This window comes from Trichosurus vulpecula, chromosome 6 (assembly GCF_011100635.1).
Source record: "Trichosurus vulpecula isolate mTriVul1 chromosome 6, mTriVul1.pri, whole genome shotgun sequence".
Taxonomy (NCBI): domain Eukaryota; kingdom Metazoa; phylum Chordata; class Mammalia; order Diprotodontia; family Phalangeridae; genus Trichosurus; species Trichosurus vulpecula.
In genome coordinates, this window is record NC_050578.1 from 132,195,463 (window position 1) to 132,216,705 (window position 21,243).

The 21,243-nt window shown below is 38.6% G+C and overlaps 1 long non-coding RNA gene across 1 annotated transcript; it reads left to right on the forward strand.

Annotated features, from left to right (window-relative positions):
- Positions 1 to 670: 670 nt before the first annotated feature.
- Positions 671 to 10,362, forward strand: LOC118852921. The gene is made up of 5 exons (XR_005010634.1): positions 671 to 718; positions 5,201 to 5,263; positions 5,660 to 5,683; positions 8,086 to 8,188; positions 10,188 to 10,362. It is a non-coding gene; the product is annotated as an uncharacterized LOC118852921 (long non-coding RNA).
- Positions 10,363 to 21,243: the final 10,881 nt, after the last annotated feature.

Here is a 21,243-nt window from a genome sequence, read left to right on the forward strand (position 1 = left end):
TTAGAAGCAGATTCTAAACCCCAGACTTAGGCTTTACTTCATCACACCTTTGTATATTACTTGCTTTTTGTTATTGGTGGTGGTGGTGGTCCATTGTCCTTGAAGATGACCAATGACATTATGAAGGTGATATTTTGACTTGCCCATGAATTGGATTTAAGTGGTGGGGGCAGGGGGGCTGCACAAAATTGTCAGCCTCCTTCTGACCAATTCATTTCAGCTACCTAAATAACGCCATGAGCACTGAATCACAGACTCTCAGGCTGAAAGAGACCCAAGTGAACCTAGACTAAGCCAAATCTGAAGAAGAATACCTCCTACAATATACTAGAGGCTTCATGCCAGAATTGAAAGAGCACTACAATTGAAGTTGGCAAGATCTGGGATTAAGTCCTGCCTCGGAAACACTTTGAAATTGTGTTATTTAAAGAACTTACACCCAGTTAAGAGTCACCACATTCACTACATGTTGATCTGCCCAGACTGACACAAGGATTAAGCATTTGGTATTTTAGTTTTCAGCTTGGGCACAAAACCAATATTTGTTCACAGTCAGTGACGACAGTTCAAGGTCACTATTAACATTATTTACAGCCACCAAATTAGCATATCATTAATGGCAGAGTTTAAATAGCTCTGAGATACCCTGAACTCCATCATCTCTTAAAAGATCTCTTCTTCCAGTGGCCTGTCTAAGGTGATATTTCCTACATTTTGAGTAAGTTTTTCATTCTAATTTATCACTATGGGAATCTTATCAATGAAAAATGCATGTGAGGAAAAAAGTATAAAATGTATAAGATAATAATGTTTTATAGAGAAATGCTGATTTTTTAAAAAATATTTAACATACTCATATTTGGTGTGGGGAAAGGGAGATGTGATGGAATCATGGATCTGGAACTGGTAATAACCTCAGAAGCCTTTGAGCCCAACCAATTCATTTTATGGATGAGGAAATCGAGGCTCAGGAAGCTTAAGTAACTTACTTGAAACCTCACAATTACTAACATGTTGGAGAACCAAAGGTGGCCCATTTTTAAGAGAGGGCAACATGGATTTTTTAAACTATACATCAGCGAGGAAACTATGAGAGTCGTGGAAATAACAGTACAAATCCCCTAAAAAGAGAACTAATAAAAAATTGCTGTAACTAGATAATCTGGCATACTGTTCTCCACTTCACTCTGTGCTAGTCTCCTCACTCTGAAAATAAGCTCAGATATTGGCTTTTTTTAATGTCACCACACCCCCTTTATGCTTCTCTCCATTATTTCCCAATGCTGGAATTTCATAAGTCTTCTCCTGAAATGGCTTTTTTCTCTTTAAAGGAGTGTCACCTCCTTAATTTCCTCCCCTCTTCTGCATCCCAGCTCCTCCTGTTTTCTAGCTTTCCTTCATCTGATGTGCTCTTTCTCTGCTTTCTCCTGTGCTGCTCTTCTTTCCTGAAACAATGTGTTTTTGGTCTTCTTTGTTTGGCCTCTTTTCCCTGACCTTCTCCCTCCACCTCCAAGTCTTCCCCTTAAGCATCTTAAATATCATTAAGTTTGGCAAATAGACTAAATTTACTATGCTTACCAAGTTGTTGGGTTTTGATCTCCCCAACTCATATTTTTTTTAAAAATCCAATTAATTCAGTTTTTATTTGTCTGGATTTAGGAGTAATGCCATGTGTTTGTTAGCAATAGGTAACTACAAAGATTGAGTGACAATATGATGTAAGGGAAAAAGAATTAGCCCTAATGTCGCCCAATTATGTTAGAGTGCTGGGATTGGAATCAGGAAGACTCACCTTCATGAGTTCAAATCTGGCCTAAAACACTTAATAGATATGTGACTCTGGGAAAATTATTTAACCTTATTTGCCTCACTTGCTCATCTGAAAAATGATCTGGAAAAGGAAATAGAGGTAACCACTCTAGTGTCTTTGCCACAAAACCCCAAACGGGATCATGAAGAGTCAGACATGATTGAATTGAATGAACAACAGAGTTGGAAGGGACCACAGTGGGATTTCTAGCCTGATTCATGTTGGAACAGAATATTCTCAACAATTTACTCTACAATCGATCATCTAGACTTTGGATGATGTCTAGTGGTGGTGGTAACAAAGGGGGATGGAGCTCACCACCTACCATGGCAAACCATTCTTCTTTTGGATAGCTCTAACTGTAAGCATATTTTTCTTTCCATGAAACCTAAAACTTCCTCTTTGCAATTTCTACCATGAGGTTGTGGCCTCTCTCTTGAGTTCCAGTTCCACATCACTGTATAAGGAGTTATTGCACATTCTGAAGTGGCTGCCCTATAGCCAAATTAAACTCTCCAGGATCAAAATAGGGGTCATCATTTCTCCCCCCAAGCCTAGCCCTATTCTGACCTTACCTTTCTCTGTCAGAATGCGAGAGGGGCAGGGAGAGGGAAAGAAATGGAAATTTATTAAGTACCTGCTGGGAGTCTGTCACTGTGCTATGCACTTTATAAATATTATCCCAATCAAGCCTCCTCCTCCCAATTCCCCCGATGGTAAAATTCATCCTCCCCCATATCTACTCCCTCTCCCCAAATGTCCAATCACTTACAAGACGTGGATGATTCTGGGTCTGCCACATCTCTCCCAACCGTCCCCTTCTGCAGGAGGTCAGGCCCTTCTCATCTCTCACCTGAATGACGACAATATCCTCCTCACTGGTCTCCCTATCTCCAGTATCTCCCTTCTCCCATCCATCCTCTCTATGGTTGACGATAGGATATTACCTGGGCACAGCTCTGACCAGGTCACTCTTCTCGTCCTTAAGTTCCTGGGATCTACAACAAAATATAACCCCTCTGTTCACAACTAGCTCAGGCCTTCATTTCTAGCCTTTTTATACAACTTGCTTTTATGTAGAAAGACAGTTGAGGCAAACTGGCCTCCTTCTTGCCGTTCTATACACATCATCATCCATCCATCTCTCTTCTCCATGGCTTTGCACAGGCTGGCTCCCAAGACTGAAATCTATTTCCTCTTCATCTCACTTTTCCTCTGCAAACCTCATAATCAGTCACATCTCCCACCTGGGGCTTTTCCTAAGCCCCCAGGTCCTAATCTCTCACATCCAAAAGAAAATGCCTTTCATTTCTTGTTAATATACTTTGTCTGTAGTTAATCTATAATTTATAGTTTGAATGTAGCTTTATGTTATTTAGGACATGCGTGCATATGTTCTTCATATTAATAGAATGTAAACTCCTTGAAGGCCAGGACTGTTCAGTTCCTATCTTTCTCGCCCTTAACACCAGCACTCTGCCTTGCCCTTAGAAAATGCTTGTTGAGTGATTGATTGACAGGGTCAGAAAACCCCTGTCTGAGTCCAGACTCAGTCATTTACTATCAGGGGGTCTTCCCTATATTGCAATTCCCACATCCTTAAAACCTGGGTAATAAAAGTTTTCCTGCTTATTCCCACTTGTGAATATCAAATAAGACAGCACATGATAGCCAGCTCCTATATGGCACTTTAAAGTTTGCAAAGTTCTTTAGGAATATCTCATTTCATCCTAACATCCCAAGGAAGGAGGTGCAATTATTATACTAATTTCACAGTTGGGGAAACTGAGGGAGGCAGAGGTTAATTGACTTGCCTAGAATCACACATGCAACAAATGTCCAAGGAACACACATTTTCCTGCCTGCAGGTTCAGTTCTCTTTCCACTGTGCCACCTGGCTGTCCCAGTAAATGACAGAAGTATTTCTAAGAATGTAAATTCCTCTGTAAATGTGAGTTGTTGCTATGGTACTTGAAGTCTGAAGTCCTCACCTAGGAATATGCAAATTTTGTTTTTCTGGGACTCAGTTCCCTCATCTGTAAAATACATTAGAGCATTTACCTTGCAAGACTGAGATATAAGGATGAGAGGAGATAATTCATCAAATTGATCTTGAGACCTTTATAGTACTAGACACATGTGAGGCAGAGAGAGCCAAGGCAGGATGACTGAAGAGTTGGTCTCAGAGCCAGGAAGTCTCATCTCTCTCACTCACCCTGGCTCCATGACCCAAGGAAATCACTTCACCTTTCAGGGTCTCAGGCAGCTTTCTAGAACTCTCAGTTGCAGAGCAGGTGCTTTGGCAGAATTTCTTCCTTTGAAAAGACTCTGTCTCAGAGACACTGTGAAGACATGGTCCTTTCGCTTTCAATGTTATTATTACCTAAGGCACTCAAGCACGGAATTCCCTGGAGACAGACAAATATTCTGGAGTCTTAAGCGAACAACCCAGTCAATCTGGATACTTAAGCATTTCCTGAGTTCCTTCTCTTCAATATTAGATGAGTAGGGATGATTGATACAGACAACTGTTGTCATAAAAACTGAGGGTCATTAAACAGAAATTAAAAAGCTTCTGTATCACCCTTCTTCTCCTTGCCTTCTTGATCCCTCCCTGTTTTCCCTTCTTCCCTTTTTTCTTCCTGTCTTCAATTCTGTTTGTTTCTTTTCTTCCTTTCCTTCTATCTCTTCTTTCTTGTTCTACCTTCCTTTTTCCTCCCTATCTCCCTTCCTTTATTTCTTTTTCCCTTCCTTCATTCCTTTCTTCCTTCCTACTTTTCTCCCTCTCCTTATCTCCTTTCTTTCCTTTATCCTTTCTTTTTCATATTTTCCTCATTCCTTCCTTCCTGCCTTTCTTCATTTTTCTGCCTTCCTTCTTTCCTTCCTTCCTTTCTTTTTTCTTTCTTTCTTTGCTCTTAATGGAATTTGTGTTTTTATGACTATACATATTTATGATGGCCCCTGTTTTCTTGCCTTCTCAAATAAGAGGAGAAGGGAAAGGGAGAGAATTGGGAAGTGAAAATTCAATGAAATTGAATTTTTTTAATTTTGTTTCTCACACCTCAGGAATCACATAGATGTTTTGACTGCATGATGTGTGCAATGACTCCTTGACATGGTGCCCTGCATCCAAATTCTGGTTCTGACAATCACTAACTACATACATACAAGTCACCCGAGTTTCTGAGGCTCTGTTCCCTCATCTATAAAATGAATATGGTAACATTTGCTCATCAGGTTCTTGGAATCAAAACACTTTAAAACTCAACAGCACCATAGAAATGGGAGTTAACATTTACCTAAGTTTCTTCTTCATTGAAAAGACAAATATGACATGAAACAGAAAACAGACTAAAGGCTGAAGGGATTTCTCTCCTCTTCATTCCACAGGAGCCTAGAACCATGAAGCTCTACCTTTTAACTTTTCTTATGGCTTTTCTGGCTGTCCTGGCCGTAAGTACTTGGGGAAATGGAGAAGGGGCTGGTGTTCAGACTGATCGATCCCTCTTCCCAACAGTGGTCCTTTAGCTTCTGGGGACTTGGCTTTACATTTCCATTCCCATGTCTCTCAATTAATACTGGAAAAATCCCTTGTGGCTGTAGCCTCACCTGAGTAACACTTCATTTTATACTCACAGCTTTTTCCAGTTCTTTAAGGGACAAGATCTACATTTCCCCAAACAAAAGTGAAGATAAGGAATGTTTACATGTTTAGGATAAAATTTTGCTTTTCCTCTGTGTAGGGATAACTCATTCCATAACCCAGAGAGCTAACTCAATTCACTGTTTGGGTTTGTTTCTTTTAATATGTCATATAACTGAGTCTACGGATGTTTTTCTTTTCCAAAGGGAGCTGATGATTCATCCGAAGAGGTAAGATATTTGCAAATAAATTCAAAGTAGTTTAACATTCAGTAATGTGCACCCTTAATTTTTTTTTCCTTTCTTTTAATAGAAGTATCGCTGGAGGCCTCATAGATGGGTAAAATTAAGTTTTATTGTGTTTAACTTGTAATTTATTGGATTTAACTCATTGCACTTTGTTATTATATTTCCTTATCTTTAATCTGCCCCCATCAATATCTCATTGCTCATTGTTCCTGAGCAAATGTACATTTAAATAAAGCAGAAATAGATATTGGTTCCATTGATTAAGCATGAGACTGCTAAGGGTTTACAAACACTGAGTACACCATCGTTGAATACATTCATCTCCTGGATTTATTGATTGGGATAGAATTGCTACATTGCAATAAGCATGTCTAGTAAGGTGAAATGTTGACTGGGAGAAATGATGTCCATATTCAATCTCTTTTCCCTGCTTCCCTAATTTTTACATCATTTGGCCAATGATTCTATAAGATTGCACTAACTCTTTCCAAGCACAAGAGATATCAGAGGTGTTCTCTGGGTTTATGGATGTTTTAGGGTTCTCTGGTTATTCATGGAGTCCCTAATGATTCACATTTATATGCCCAGGGCTTTGCACAGAGGAAGATCTTAACAAATATTGGCTGAAATATCTTGATTTGTTTTACTTTGGGTTTAGAGAGTGAGGATTGACATATCTCCTCAAATTCCAACTACCCGATCTGTTGACTCTACTGTTTACTGGCTCCTTGCCCCCAAACTGATTTCCAGCCACATTCTTGTGCCTAAACAGGATTGTGCTTGTACATGAGCCTGATGATGCCCATGTCACTAAACAGCAGGGGAGTTTCCCCATGTCTTCTATGGAACAAATTAGTTCTCCCTTTCATTGATGCCTGGCTATGTCTGAGGAATTCGAGTTAAAGGCATTTTCTCAAAGAACTCAAAGCTTTTAGATTGCTACTGAATATCAGGGATATCTAATTGAAGCATGAATTGTTCCGTCCACAAAATAAGCTGATTTTATACTTTTCATAAACAATTCTTTTTCTTTATTTTTAATGTCATGTAGATGGTTTGTCTACCAATGTCCTTCAAGCATGAGAATAAATTTCTTAGATGCTTTCAAATGGATTTGAAAGAAGGATTTACATTTATGTTTTCTCAGTCACCATTCTTTTCCAGTCATTCAGGTTTCAATCTACTGCTTATTACCTCTATAACACTGAACAGGTCACTTTACTTTTCCTATTCTAAGTTTCAGTGATGATGGACCAAGTCTATGAGGTTCCATTTCACTCAGTCTAGGTATCTCTTCCTGTAGGTTCATGTATAACTTTTGGTTCTAACCTCTGTTCTTCAGAGGTCACAATGTCTCTTTCACAGGGTGAGAGGTCTAGTGGTAGAAGGACCCTTGCAGGCCATCTCATCCAACCCCTCTGTTTAACAGCAGAGATAACTGAGGCCCATTGACATTAAATGACTCACCCAAGGTCACACAGGCAGTGGATATTGGAGCCTGGATTTGAAGATACATCCTTTAATTCTAGGGGTATTTAATTCCTTCCACTCTGTCAAGCACAAGAACAGAGAAGCCAGTAGTTACAGCAGTGACTGTTGTCTTTGATTATCCTCTCCCTGTGGAACGAGGGAAAGCTTGTGGTCTTTTTTTTCATCTTTCTCCAAATAAAGGCAGGGAAAGCATATAGTTTGATTTTTCTTTTTTTATTCTGCGAGAAAATATGGAGAATGCAACTGTTGAAGCTATTTTTCATCAAGAAACATTATGAAAAGGGTAACTACGATTTGGAAACAAGGTTTCTTTAGTAAATGAATCATATCTGATAAACTGGTGCATACTCTCAGGTTAGCTGAGTGAGAGATTTCAGGAAATTGTAAGAATGAATTTGAATACATACATCTCTCTGGTCTCCTCTAGAGCTCAGGCTGATAGGATACAAGGGATTCTGCTGATCCAAACAACCCTGTCATGGGTGAGCAGTCGTACTAATCCTGTTACATTTTGTGTCATTGTTGTTCAATCATTTCAGTTGTGACCAAATCTTTATGACCCCGTTTGGGGTTTTCTTGGCAACAGTACTGGAGTGATTTGCCATTTCCTTCTCCAGCTCATTTTACAGATGAGGAAATTGAGACCAACAGGGTGAAGTGATTTACCCAGGGTCACACAGCTAGTAAGTGTCTAAGGCCAGATGTGCACTCAGGAAAATGAGTCTTCCTAATTCCATGCCCAGCAGTGTATCCACTGAGCCACCACGCCACCCCATTACATTTGTATATGCTTATTATTTCTATGTTATCGTGGAGAATAAGAATTTTACAATACTATAAATGAACCAGAGTTGCTCAAATTTATATCTGCTATTTTCTCTTTTTTATACAAGCGCGATCACAGGAATCGTTATGATGACTATGCCGACTATGGTGGATATTATTGATATCCTCGAAATCTTCAAAATGCAGGACAAGGGAGACATCAATAAACAGGTAAAGATAGGCTGTGATTACTGAAAGCACGGTGGGTGGTGTGGTGGAAAGGATACTGGATTTTAAAGTTAAAACTCCTGGTTGAACTCCAGATGAGCCCCTTAATAACTCAATGACTCAGAACAGCAAGAGTCTGAATATCTTCTTTCTTGCAGAAGATTTTTCTGAGTCCATTCTGCATTGAGCTTCCAAAAGGGATATGCCTAAAACTCAGCTGTGACCATGTTGTTGTTCAATCCCCTTCCGCCCCAATAAATACTAGTGGTTCCCTAATATGTCCAAGATCAAATATAAAATCCCCTATTTGGTTTTGAAAGCCCTTCAAAACAAGCTTCTTCCTAACTTTCCAGTTTTCTTACACTTGACTCTCCTCTACCTATGCTTTGATCCAGCCACACTGGCTTTGCTGCTGTTTCTCATCCACAGCATCATCTGTCCCCTTTCTTTTACCTCTGGCTCTTAGGACAGACTCCGGCACACAGTAAATGCTTAACAAATGTTTGTTGACTTGGCACTCCATTGGATCCTGGCCAGAGTAGGGGTCAATGTAAGACAGTCTATCAACTCCATGAAACGTCTTCCTACTACCTACAGTTTTTCTTTCAAAAATCCAACCGAAGATGATTTAAACTTCAACAGGGAAAAATGTAATTGATTTTTCAGTCACAACAAAAAAGCAACATTTAAGCTTCTGGTGCTCAGACACAAGAGAGAGATCTAGCATGCTGCACTGTCCAATGTATCCTAATCTGAGATTCTGTGCAGGACTATTTTTTTTAATTTGGCTCAGGGCCCATACTGGTGGAAGAGCGCTGGTGAGGGAGCCACCTGGTTCTAACATCAGCTCAGTTCCTGCTTGGTAAAGCATTAATCAATCTCCCCAACCACTTTTTAGCAAAAAGAAGCTGCAGAAACTTGGCCCCTGAGAAACTCATTCAGGTCCTATCCAAAGGAACGCCAGGTGCCATTCATTGAGTGATCACATCCCCAGCTACGGCTTTCCAGGGCCTGTATCAGCCTCAGTGCAAGGAGAACCAGACAACTTCAGGAGTACAAGAAAGAGCTCCTTAGAGATGTCAGTTGTACTAGCATAGTAAGAAATTATTGCCCTCTTCTCAACAGGACATTCTATATAATATCCTTTTCCTTCTGTGGACCTATGATCTCACTGATGAGGGCATTCCCCTCAATTGTGCAGATTGTAGCCCATCCCTGTCCTCTTATCCTGTACAGGTCCTGACCTTGCCCTCCTGCCTAGAGGACATGCCCAGCATGTTGGAGGCTTCCTTTAAGCCCTTCTTCATTTTTCTGGCTACCAGTACAGCAATTCCTCTACCATTTTCATCACTCATCACTCATTCACTACATGCTTGGACCACCCTTTTTCTGACCATATATTTCCTTCAAGATTTCTCAGTAGACTAATGGCTGCCACAGTGCTGTGCATAACCTGCAGGAAAAAGAGGGGAGTGTGAGAAAAGTGGAGTGGGGTGGGGTGGGAAGAAGAGTTTGGTTTGTGCAGGAATTGTCTTCACAAAATTGCCCAATGCCAGCTTCCAAAATCCACTGGGGAGTCAAGCCCTTAAGGGGCTGGATGAGAAAACTATTAATAGAGCAAGGATATTCTAGTGCCAGCCAACTTTACTAAGCAGTAATTTTATTCATCAAATCAGTGGGAAATGGACAAAGCAAAATCAAACTTCCAGGAACCTTGGAACCTTCTTAATATATGCTCAGCTATGGACTATTCTACTAACTTACCTTGACTAGATTCTGAGGTCATGACGACTTATGAATGTTTTGAGGACCAGGTACAATAGAGGTGTCTCTATCAAACATAATCTAAACCAACATAATCATTCAGTGAGAATCTATTTCTGTAATACATGGAGATTGCTTCTGATTAACTCGAACTAATAGCATTGGTAATGGGAACAGGTTTTACCAAAAATATTTCGATGGAGGAAAACCTAAGGCAATGTTGTCTGTTTACTTCTAGCTTTGCCTGGAAGACTGACTCAATCTGTCTCTGTGATGAATCTACAAATCTACAAATTTGTCAATCTCTCCACCTGCCTAGTGATCAGCACCTACTACTGAGCATTAGATGGTAGCTCCAAGCTTATTAGATTAGCATGAATCACTCCTCCAAAGGATTAATGCTCTCCCTTACATTGTCCATATAATAAATTCAGCTCACAGCATATTGAATATCTCTTGTTCTTATTTCCATTCTTCAATTCTGATTCATCATGTAGATGAGCATAACATAAGGAGAAGAAAATGTGAAGCTTCTTGGTCTAAGAAGTAGAGACAGACTTTTAGAACTGGGCTTTCAGGTGGAAATGGCATATCATATAGAAGAATTGTACATATTCAGTCACCCATATGCAATATGGTGCAGTGGGGAAAAAGCATCTTGAAAGTAGGGACACCTGGGTTCCAGTTCCAGTTTTGTGACCATGGCCAAGGCAATTAACCTGTCAGTACTCTAAATAACTATCCAGACTTGAAAGTGACAGAAAATGGTGATCTTCATAGGCAGACCCTGAGATGAAATCACAGGTCTGCAAAATATCATATATGTATATGCTGGTTCCACTGACAGGACGTAAGTTCTTTGGAGGCAGATGCTATTTTTTCCAGTGACATTTTTGTCTTTTTTTTCTCCAGAGCTTGCCATAATAACTGGAACATCGTAGGTGCCAATAAATGCTAGATCATTGAGTGTCTGACTCCATTCCTACACCCTAAAAAGCCTGGTCCACCTTAGTTTGTTTAATAAATGAAGACTGATTGATTGAGTGGAAACTTTATTACACTGGGACACTCCTCCTTCAGCATGTTCTTTGAGTAAAAAAGAGCACATTCCATTTTTGTGGAGTTGCATTACAACAAAACTGATAATTATTTTAAATGTTAGTAGTTGGAATCAACAATCCTTTCCCTGAATGTATGGAAGAACACTAACATTATGATTACTAAAAATTCATCTGAAATAAAATTTTACTGACCACAGGTACCACAATCTCAGGGAGCCTCTGTGGGAAGCCAGCATCCCTCTCTATCAAGTGGTCCTCTGGGCAGATGAAACATTGTGGCCAAGGAAAGAGTAGGCATTTCCACACAATGTGGCATTTTACCAGCAAGCAGAAGGTCTCAATATCACCTCTGTACAAAATGGCTTGAAATTTTTATGTCCACTAGCTTCTTCAAATCATCTACTTACTGCTCATGATGTTGGGTTTCAGATAATAAGGTAACTAGGATTTAAAAGTTCTTAGGACAAAATTGATCATTCATGATACTTGCTGTTCCCAAATAATCCAACCACAGACCAAGTTCTTGAAGAAAACCCAAGGAATAGCAAGTGGTGAGGGAAGCAAATCATCAACTGCTACCACAAAAAGTGCTGATATAAATATTCTTGTATATATGAGTCATGTTTGCCTTTTTTATCTCTTTCTGGTATAGACCAAGCAGGGGGTCAAGGGGAATGCAGACTTTTATTGTCCTTTGGGCAGAGTTCCAAATATTTTTCCAGAATGGATAGAAAAGTTCAGAAACCCACCAACAGTGCATTAATATACATATTTTTCCATTCCCCTGCCCCCACCATTTGCCATTTTTCTTTATTTTGGGGTTAGCCAGTTTGATAGACAAGAGGTGGAACTGCGAAGTTGTTTTAATTTGCATTTTGCTAAACAATAGTAATTTAGAGCATTTTTACATGACTATTGATAGCTTTAATTTCTTCTTTTGAAAACTGCCTGTTCATATCCTTTGACCATTTATCAGTTGGGGAATGGCTCTTATTCTCACAAATTTGGCTCAGTTCCATAAATATTTTGAGAAATGAGGCTTTTATCAGAGAGAATTAGGCTAAAAATTTCTTTCCAGTTTGTTAAAGCTAGTGGGGCTACACCAGTTGCTGAGACATAATTAAAAAATCTTTGGGCTCCTTGAAATTCATAACTTTGTGGGGGGGGGGGAATATGAACATTGTATTTCAAGAAATCATAGATGAAAATCACTCAGACCTATTAGAACCAGACGGCAAAGTGAAGAATCTTTTGATTGCCTCCTGAAAGGAAAAGTATCAAAATATCATAAAAATATATTCTATATATTCTTAGATATTCTATATCTAAGAAAAATTGAGCAATCATCCAAAAAGGAGCTCTGGTATTCAGGATATATATGAGTTAGGGTCACAAAAAACCTGGCAGCTTCTTCTACAAATGGGAAATCTTAGAATGCGATAGTCCAAAATGAAAAATATGTACATTTACAACCAAGAATTACTTACTCTACACTGAGTATAATGCTATAGAGGAAAAGTAGGCCTTAAGTGGGAAAAAAGGACCATCAAGAATTTCTCACAAAATTACCAGAGTTGGGTTGGAACTTTGAAATATAAACCTAAAAATCCAGAGAAACCTTGAAAGGTAAATGTATTTGAACAACTAGAAGGAATTTCATCATGATATGGCACTCACATCCTAATAGGGAGAGAAGAAACTAATATTCCTTCAGAACCTTTTATATGTCTGGTATATGTCTGAAATTACATGAGAAAAAACAGAAGAGCTGGGATGGACTGGTTCTGTTGTGCAGTTTTAAGTACAGAAAGAAAATTGAGGATAAAAGGCATATATTATTATAGAAATAAGGAAGAAAGAGGTGGAACTTGCTATTTCCTATAATTGGGCTGTGTGAGAAGAGTACACAAATTTGGAAGACTGAGTAGGGAGGCAGGCATCACAGGAAGTTCACATCGATCTGAAGTGGGGAAAGGATGATTGAACACACACAAACAGTTTGGCAAAAATACAGATCAAACTCAACAGAGAGGGAAAGTGAGGGTGTAGGGAGTTGCTCAGTTGTCTTTCAGTCATGTTCAATGCTTTGCACAAAACCTCTTCCATCTTCTGCACCCCAGGGCCTTCTCTAGGACACGCAAGGCATCCTTGCCTCCTAGCGAGGATTTTGTATGGCTTCCTGGTCTTGTGTGTTGTGAGGCAAGACTCCTGGATCTCACAGGACACAGCTTCTGTCTATTAAGAGGCTCATACTCAAGGAAAATCCTAGGATACTCTAATCTACTTCTTTCTATAAGTAATGTTTTTCCAACCATTGATACTTTGCCTCGACTCTTTGCAGATGGTGAGCATATTTCCATTCCCTTATACTGGTCCAATCCCAGTGACTCTGAAGCCTTTGCCCCTGAGATTTAAACCCTTACCCATCCTAAAGTTCCCTACTCTTTGCCCCTATACACCTTAGCCCTCTCTCCCTGTTATCCCACTCCAGAACACTGTGTGTCTTCTCCTTCTACCGGACCCTTTGGAAGGCCTGCTCCATTATTTACAAATTCCTCTTAAATATTTTTTCTCAATCCCTCCATCTTTGGATCATCTTTAAACATAGCTCCCTCCTGGCATCATAGCTTCCACAGTTGCAATTTGCTACCCTTTCTAGTGCTAGTTACGTTCATACCTTGATGCATTATGGATCATTATGGATTATGAAGAGAATTGGAATACTCCTCTGTCACCATTGTTACTTCCAGGCTCTCTCTATACCACCTTCACTAAGCAACCTCTCCTGCATTTAGGTTTGAATTAAAACTTATCACACAAAATTACCCTCAAGGGTGTTATTTACCAACTTCCAGAATATTCTCCTTCCTTCCTCAGTGACTTCAGTGCTTGGCTTAAAGTATTTCTTCCCTATCCACCTCCTACTCCCATAATAGGAGGATTTGACATACATATTTATACATTTTCAAATTCCCTAACTTCCCCAGTTCCTCAATCCATTCATTGCCCATGACCTGATCTTCTACTCCAGGTTAGCTGTACAGAAATGGTGACATCCCTGGGTCTTCCACTTCCTTGTTCAAGAACTCTGAATTTATGTATCTAATCAAAACCTTTTAACATCCTATCATTCCCTATGCCTTAAGACAACTAAACTTGTCCTTTGTCTTCACTGTGATTTCAGTTCTTTCCATTTCTTTCCCATGTCTTCATCCCAGCACTGACTACACTGTTCTCTCAATTCCTTAGTGAACTAAGCCAACTCTCTATTATCTTCTATGCTCAAATCACTTGTCTACTTGTCCTATCATTAATCACACTTTACCAGACCCCAATCTTAGATTACTCCTGCCATCTACCTCTTTGCTTTACATGGAGCTGAAGAGAGTAGAAAGAAATTACAAGATTTGTTCTAACTGGGCTAATTATAAACTCATCTTACCTGGATCCTCACCGCATCAAAAAACCATTTTCTTCCTGTCTAATAAATTCACTGTCCCAATCTCTGTGGTAGCTATTCCAAAGTTTCTCTTTTCTTCTCAAGCCTGCCATCACACCCATTCACCATACTCTCTTACTTGAAAGATTTTACCAAAAAAAAATGAGACCTTTAGCCAAGAGTTCCACAATCTTTCTTCCTAAATTGTGACACCAGAAGCATCCATCATCTCTGCTCCACAAAGCTCCTAGGCTTGTACCTGCTCTGTCAGTGATTCTCCTCTTACTCTCAATCCCCTAAATTTTCAATTTAGGAAAAAGTGGTCTTTGCTATTGCAGAAGTGCAACACTTAGGTGGAACATCAAGGTCACTACAAAATTCTCCTCATTCTCCATATTTGCTGGAAGGCAGATACTTGGTCCTTTGTCATTTTTGCAGGCATTCTATTTAAAATTAAAATATTCTATATAAATAGATAAATAGATATATATCATATATATGTATATGCAGAATAGATAAAAGGGAATTGATTGGTATCTGCTTTGTTTCCAATTGTTTACTACAATAGAAAAGGTTGCTATGAAAATACTGTTGAACAGTCCTCTCCTTTGTCCCTTTGACTTCCTTGGGGTATGTATCTGGTGTTTCCATTCTCTCCCAACTCCTCTTGCCCCATGTTTTTAAATAACTCATTACATTATCTGCAAGTCTGGGCACACCTAGATAATTCACCCACATTAGCTAATTTTAGCCTCAGACACTTAGCAAATCCTTGCTCAATATTTGAATGCACACTGCTTTGGTCTCTTTTTGTAGAGATTAAGGGGCCAATTTGATGACTATTTCTGGGGCAGACATTATCTTCTTTTTCACAGCTTCTCTTTTAGAAGCTCTTTGGGTATCATCATATCAAAGGCCAGAGGGAAAATAGAACAATTCCTTTGGGCAGATACATAATACCTGACATGGGTGTGGGGTGATTAAAAAGCCACTCCTCGGTCTACTGGGAATTGATCTGGAAGACTTTCAGCTCTCTAGTCACTAGTGTGCACAGTCATATGTTACTCATCCATGCCTGCTGATTGTACCTGTTCATACAGAGATTTCAAGGTGCAGTGGAAAGATGCTGGGTTTGGAAACAGAGGATGTGGGTCTCAATCCAGGTCCTGTCACTGCCCCCTGAGGGACCTCGCAAGTTACTCTTAGAGACTCATTTTCCTCATCTTTCTGATGAGAGGGCTGGAGTAGATGACCTGCAAGATGACATCCTCCTCCATGATTGATTTATTGCTCTCAACTTTTGATCTTTGAGCATGACCTCATTCCTGAGACATGGTTTCCACATGTTAACAGCAGTTAAGTAAGTCTATTGAGGTATATGAATGAGATGGTATCTTGTTAAATTCCTTGAGTGGGAAACATGGAAAATAAAGATATTACCATAACTAATAAAATTTGTCAAGAGAAGCCAATGCTCACCCATGGGAAGGTGATATGATCTCATGGAAAGAGCTCTGGATATGGCATCAAGGAAACGGGTTTGTTCTCTGCTCTGCTGTTTGATACTTGGCTTTGAGCAAATTCCTTAACTGCTCGTTGCCTCAACTCTTCAAGATCCATGGCATCTCCCCAAACATGAGGAAAGAATTACTCTAAGAAGGAATAGTTTAGAAGTTACCACTAGGTTTATAGGAAAAATATGAATTCATTGAATAAAAGAAGGAAAGTGACTTCTACTGAATATATAATAAATATTTTTAAAATTATAGCAACTTGAGCTCAGTTTCAGCTCTTTAGGAGAAGGCATCATGTTGTGCATGGGATTAGTAAGGAAACATTGAAACCCGGGGTCCTAGAATATCTTCTATAACATACAAACTGCAGTCTATTAATCAACAAATACCATGCATATACATCATCATCAGTGTCCCTCAGTACTGATCCAGGAGACTGATGCTTTATAGGATGCTCAGAAGGAACGACGCTCTAGAAGTGCATCTGTGCACTAAGGATTTTAATATTTCCCTACACCTTGAGGGCAGATACTATTTTGTTTTTGCAATTTTCTACAAAAGACAAAGAAGGTTAGTGAGGCAGGACCTGATTTTGAAGACATGCTGGCTCTTTCCAAATGTTCTCCAACCCTGTCTTTCTACAGTTTTCCCAGGAAGAAAAGTCAAGCTCATTGGCCTGTAGTTTGTACACTATTCTCCTCCCTTTTGGTCCTAGGAGCAATACAGAGCCACTGACATTTATTGAGTAAGATATGCATTAAGGAATTTTGGCAGCAGGGAGAAGTGTCCCTTCTGGCAGCCTTGGAACACCCTAAAGGTAATCTCTTCTCTATTGAATAAAGATTCTGAAAAGTAGTCTAGGAGCCTTTGGACTTATAAAAGGAGTCAAATTTCATTCTACCTCAGTGATTCATTTGTTTTGTGTCAGAGGGAAATTTCTAAGGGGCTTGTACCCTCTATCCACACTGTTGGGTCAAGAGAGCAGTTTGGGATGGCAGAGAACACAATGACAGTGGCGTGATATAGGATGCCACCTGCTAGGAACTGCATAGAAAAGAATGAATACCCAAGATCACACAGATGTTTAGTAAATGGTATCTTTATTATCCCAGAGATCCATCATAAGCCCTATTTTTTAATCTGTCAAATAAATTTCATTTTATTAATTTTCTGAGCTGCCTGCTGGCAAAGTGAGTTGGTGCAAGCCATTGAATGACATCTAAGAATGACTTCCACTGATTTTTTCAGAAGGAGGTCAGATTGCTTCCAAAAAGTCAGAGTACAGCAAAATTCCCCAAAGGGAACAACAACTCTTTATGATGTGAGAACCTCTGATAAAAGAACTACACCTAAATGGAATGAAGGAACTCTGACTTTAATAATATAATTGTGTATCAGAAACCTAGGATATCTACCTTTGACAAGGAAGTAAACAGACTGGTTATTTATTTCTGAGATTCCAGTTTTCTAAGTTAAGAAGATGTTCTATAATAAGAAAAAAATGCTTCCTTAGGGTTTCAACATATTTGAAAGTATCTCTGCTCTGGGAAAAGGATGACTTAGCTGACTTAATTAGTTCCTAGTTCTTATTGTTTTAGGAGAATTTAAATTTTTTGATTTATTTAAACTTAAATACAGCAGAACATGAGAGAGGATTCAATGTAAAGTAATACATTTCTATCTCAAGAAACCTACATAATAAATACTAGACATTGTTTTCAAAGCTATCCAACTTTTCTTTGCTTCCTTGTAGGTTTCCTTTTGTCTGCTGTGCACTTTTTACTATATTTTCCCCCTTTCTATACACCTCCAAAACTAACATTAAGCACAGGGAATATAGATGTAGATATATGCATTATACACCCATTATACATACTCATACATATGTATAAATATATATACATATGTATATATATATATAAGTACATACATAGACAAAGATGACCACAAACATATAGACATTCGTATACTCAATGATATATAGGTAAGGCTGTATTCTATTTATTTCCACTTGTCATGGTTCTCTGAAGGTGGATAATATCTTCCTTCATAAGTCCAAGTCTTTCTATTTCTTTCTAAATCCACCAGTTCACATGTCCTAAGCCACAAGGATATTAGAACCCAAATACATTCTATCTGAGAGATTGTCTGTGAGAGATCCTCCCCCCAATTTTTTGCATCACCCCTATTCTTAGCTACATAGGTTTTATTTAAACAGGAAATTTTTTATATAAAATAATCAAAATTATACATTTTATGCTTCAACACTGCTCTCCCCTCATAATATGGTTTAAGGTCTGATACTACTGAATCTAGTTCCCCTGGTTTCCTTGAATTTCCTGGTCTTCTGCCTCTTTGAAATGAACCCTGCCATTATTATTTTTCTGACTCAGTAAGATAATTTTCAGTAATTTACTTAGGATGGCATTACATAAATAGATTAGCTAGGTAAAATTATCATTTTTAAAAATATATTAGCTTACCTACCCATGCACAAAAAATATTACTTCAGTTATTTAGATCTAACTTTGTATAAAACATGTTTCTTTGTATTCATATAATTCCTGTGTCTGTTTTAGCTGGTATATTCTCATATTTTTTATACTTTCTAGTGTGATTTATATCACTGACACAGGGTAGTATCCCTATTTTTCCTCTTTTGATTAAATGATTGTAGCTTTAACTTTGTCCTCAGAACATGATTAATATCCCTGTTTTTTTATATAATAGATTCTACTTCTGGCCTTTATGTTTGAGTATATCTCTCATTTTATAGCATTTCCTGAAACTAAAATGTGGTTGAATGGAATTTCTAATCTATCAGTTTCCATTCAATATATAAATTCATCCATTCAGGTTCTAAACTATAATTACTTGTACATTTTCCTCTTTCCTATTTCCTCACAATCCTTTTCACTCTATCCCTATCCCTCTTCACTCTTCTACTTACTTATACCTGCTACCATGCCATCTATTCCTCAACCTACCCCTCCCTCCAAGAAATTTCTGTTATCCTCTCCCTCCATCCTATCTCCTTACCCTCACTTCTTCTGAATTTAGATTTTTTACCCTTCTAATATGTTATTCCCTCTTTATCCCATTTCCATTAACTTACACACCCTTCTATACCCCTTGTCCTATTCCCTATTACTCCTTTATCCTCTCCACCTCCCTATCCCTTACCCTCTAACTTCTTTCTGAATATAGAAGAATTTTATACCCTTCTAGGTGTGTATAATGTTCCCTCTTCGAACCTATTTCTGATGAGAGTAGAGTTGCAGAACTACCAGCCCTCCTTCCCCATCTCATTCCTCTGTATCAGGTCTTCCTCTTGTACCTCATTTGTATGAGATAATTACTCTTTTTACCTTTTCCTACATAATTTTGCTTTTTAGAATCACATTATAGTCAGCTGTATCCCACTCTTTCTGTCAAAACAACCCAATTGATAATGCCAATCTTAGACATACAGTTTACATTTCCATATATAAAAATTAACAATTTGTCCTTTTTGAGTCCATTGCAATTTGTCTTTGATGTTTACCTTATGTTCTCTTAGATCTCTCATGTAAAATTTTCTGCTGTTTTGCAACAAAATCCTCAAAGTCTGTCAATTCATTGAATAATCATGTTTTTTTTTTCATTCAGAATTAGATTTCACTTTACTGGGTATGATGTTTTCTGCAGTAACCCAAGTTCTTTTGCTCTTTGATATATAGTGTTACAAGACCTCTGGTATTTTAGTGTAGCTGCTGCTAGATGTTGTGCAATTCTAATTGTGGCTCCACAATATTTGAATTGTTTCTTTCTTGTTGTTCATAATATATTCTCCTTAATCAGGGAGTTTCAGAATTTGTCTGTCATATTCCTGTACATTTTCCTCCAAGGATCTCTTTCCAGTGGTGATCAGCAAATTTTTTATATTTCTACTGTCCCCAATTGTTTTAACACTTCAGGATAATTTTCTTTAATTATTTCCTCTATTATCATATCAAGATGCTTCCTTATTTGTAGCTTTCAGGTAGTCTGATTATTCTTATGTTTTCTTTTCTTAATGTATTCTCCAGATCAGTTATTGTTCTTATGTTTCATATTCTCTTCTATTTTTTCATTCTTTATATTTTGTTTTATTATTTCTTGGTCTCTTATAAATTCACTGACTTCTTCTTCCCCAATTCTAATTTTCAAGGAGTCATTTTCTTCCTTAAGATTCTGGATCTCCTTTTCCAGTTGGTTGATTTTCATTTCATATTCTTCTTTTTTCTTGGACTGCTCTTACTTTTTTCACCTCAATCTCTGTTATTTGATTTTTAAGTCTTTTTTAGTTATTCTATGAATTCTTTATGGGCAAAGAACAATTTGACATTACTCTTTGAGGTAGTAGAGGTTTTTTTTGCATCAATATCCTCCTCTGAAGATGACCCTGGTCTTCTCCATTCTCATAGCAATTCTCTATGGTTGGGTTTTTTTCTCCTTTGCCTGTTACTTTAAAAAAACTATAATAATCACTTTCTAATCCTGCAATGTGGGAGATGATGACTCTGGACTCATGTTCTTCTTGCTGTTATTTTTTGAGCTTTGTTCTTGGCCTAACCTTTGTGCTCCTTTCCCCCTCCAAGCCATAGCAACAGTACCCAGCACAGTATGCTAGAAAGGTCCTTACTCCCTGAGACCCTGCAAAGGCTATGACCTTCAGTTGTTTCCTCTGGCCTGTAACTGAGACTAAGAACTTAGCTTTTCCTGTAAGTCCCTGCCAGAAGTGTCCCCACCTCACGGCTTGCTGCATTTACTGGGCAAGTACTGGTTGCTTCTCTCCCAGGACCATGTCTTGGAAGCATAGCTGGGCCTGGCATCCCTTGTCAGGAGAGGCTCCCTCAATTTACCCCCTCTCAGATGCCCAACTTCCCACATTCTCCAGGAGGTGAGGATTCCTGTAGTTGAGATCAAGGCTTCCAACTCAGCTGCCCCCAAGGCTCTCCACTTGCTGTTTCAGGAGAGCTAGCCTGGAAGGGTTTACTCTTAACTCAGGCCAATCCTGTTACAAATAGATATCATAAAACAAAACAAATCTCTACATTAGGACATGAAAAAATAAGTCTCCTCCCTACAGCTTGCAGTCCCTGCCCCCATGAATAATTGGACAGAATGCCCAACCATTAGTTTTCTGAAATCACAAGTGGTCATTATGATGATCAGAGCTCTTTTGGGGGGACTTTTTAATTTAATTTTACTTATTTTAACGTTTAAAAATATTGAATTCCAAATACTTTCTCTCCTATG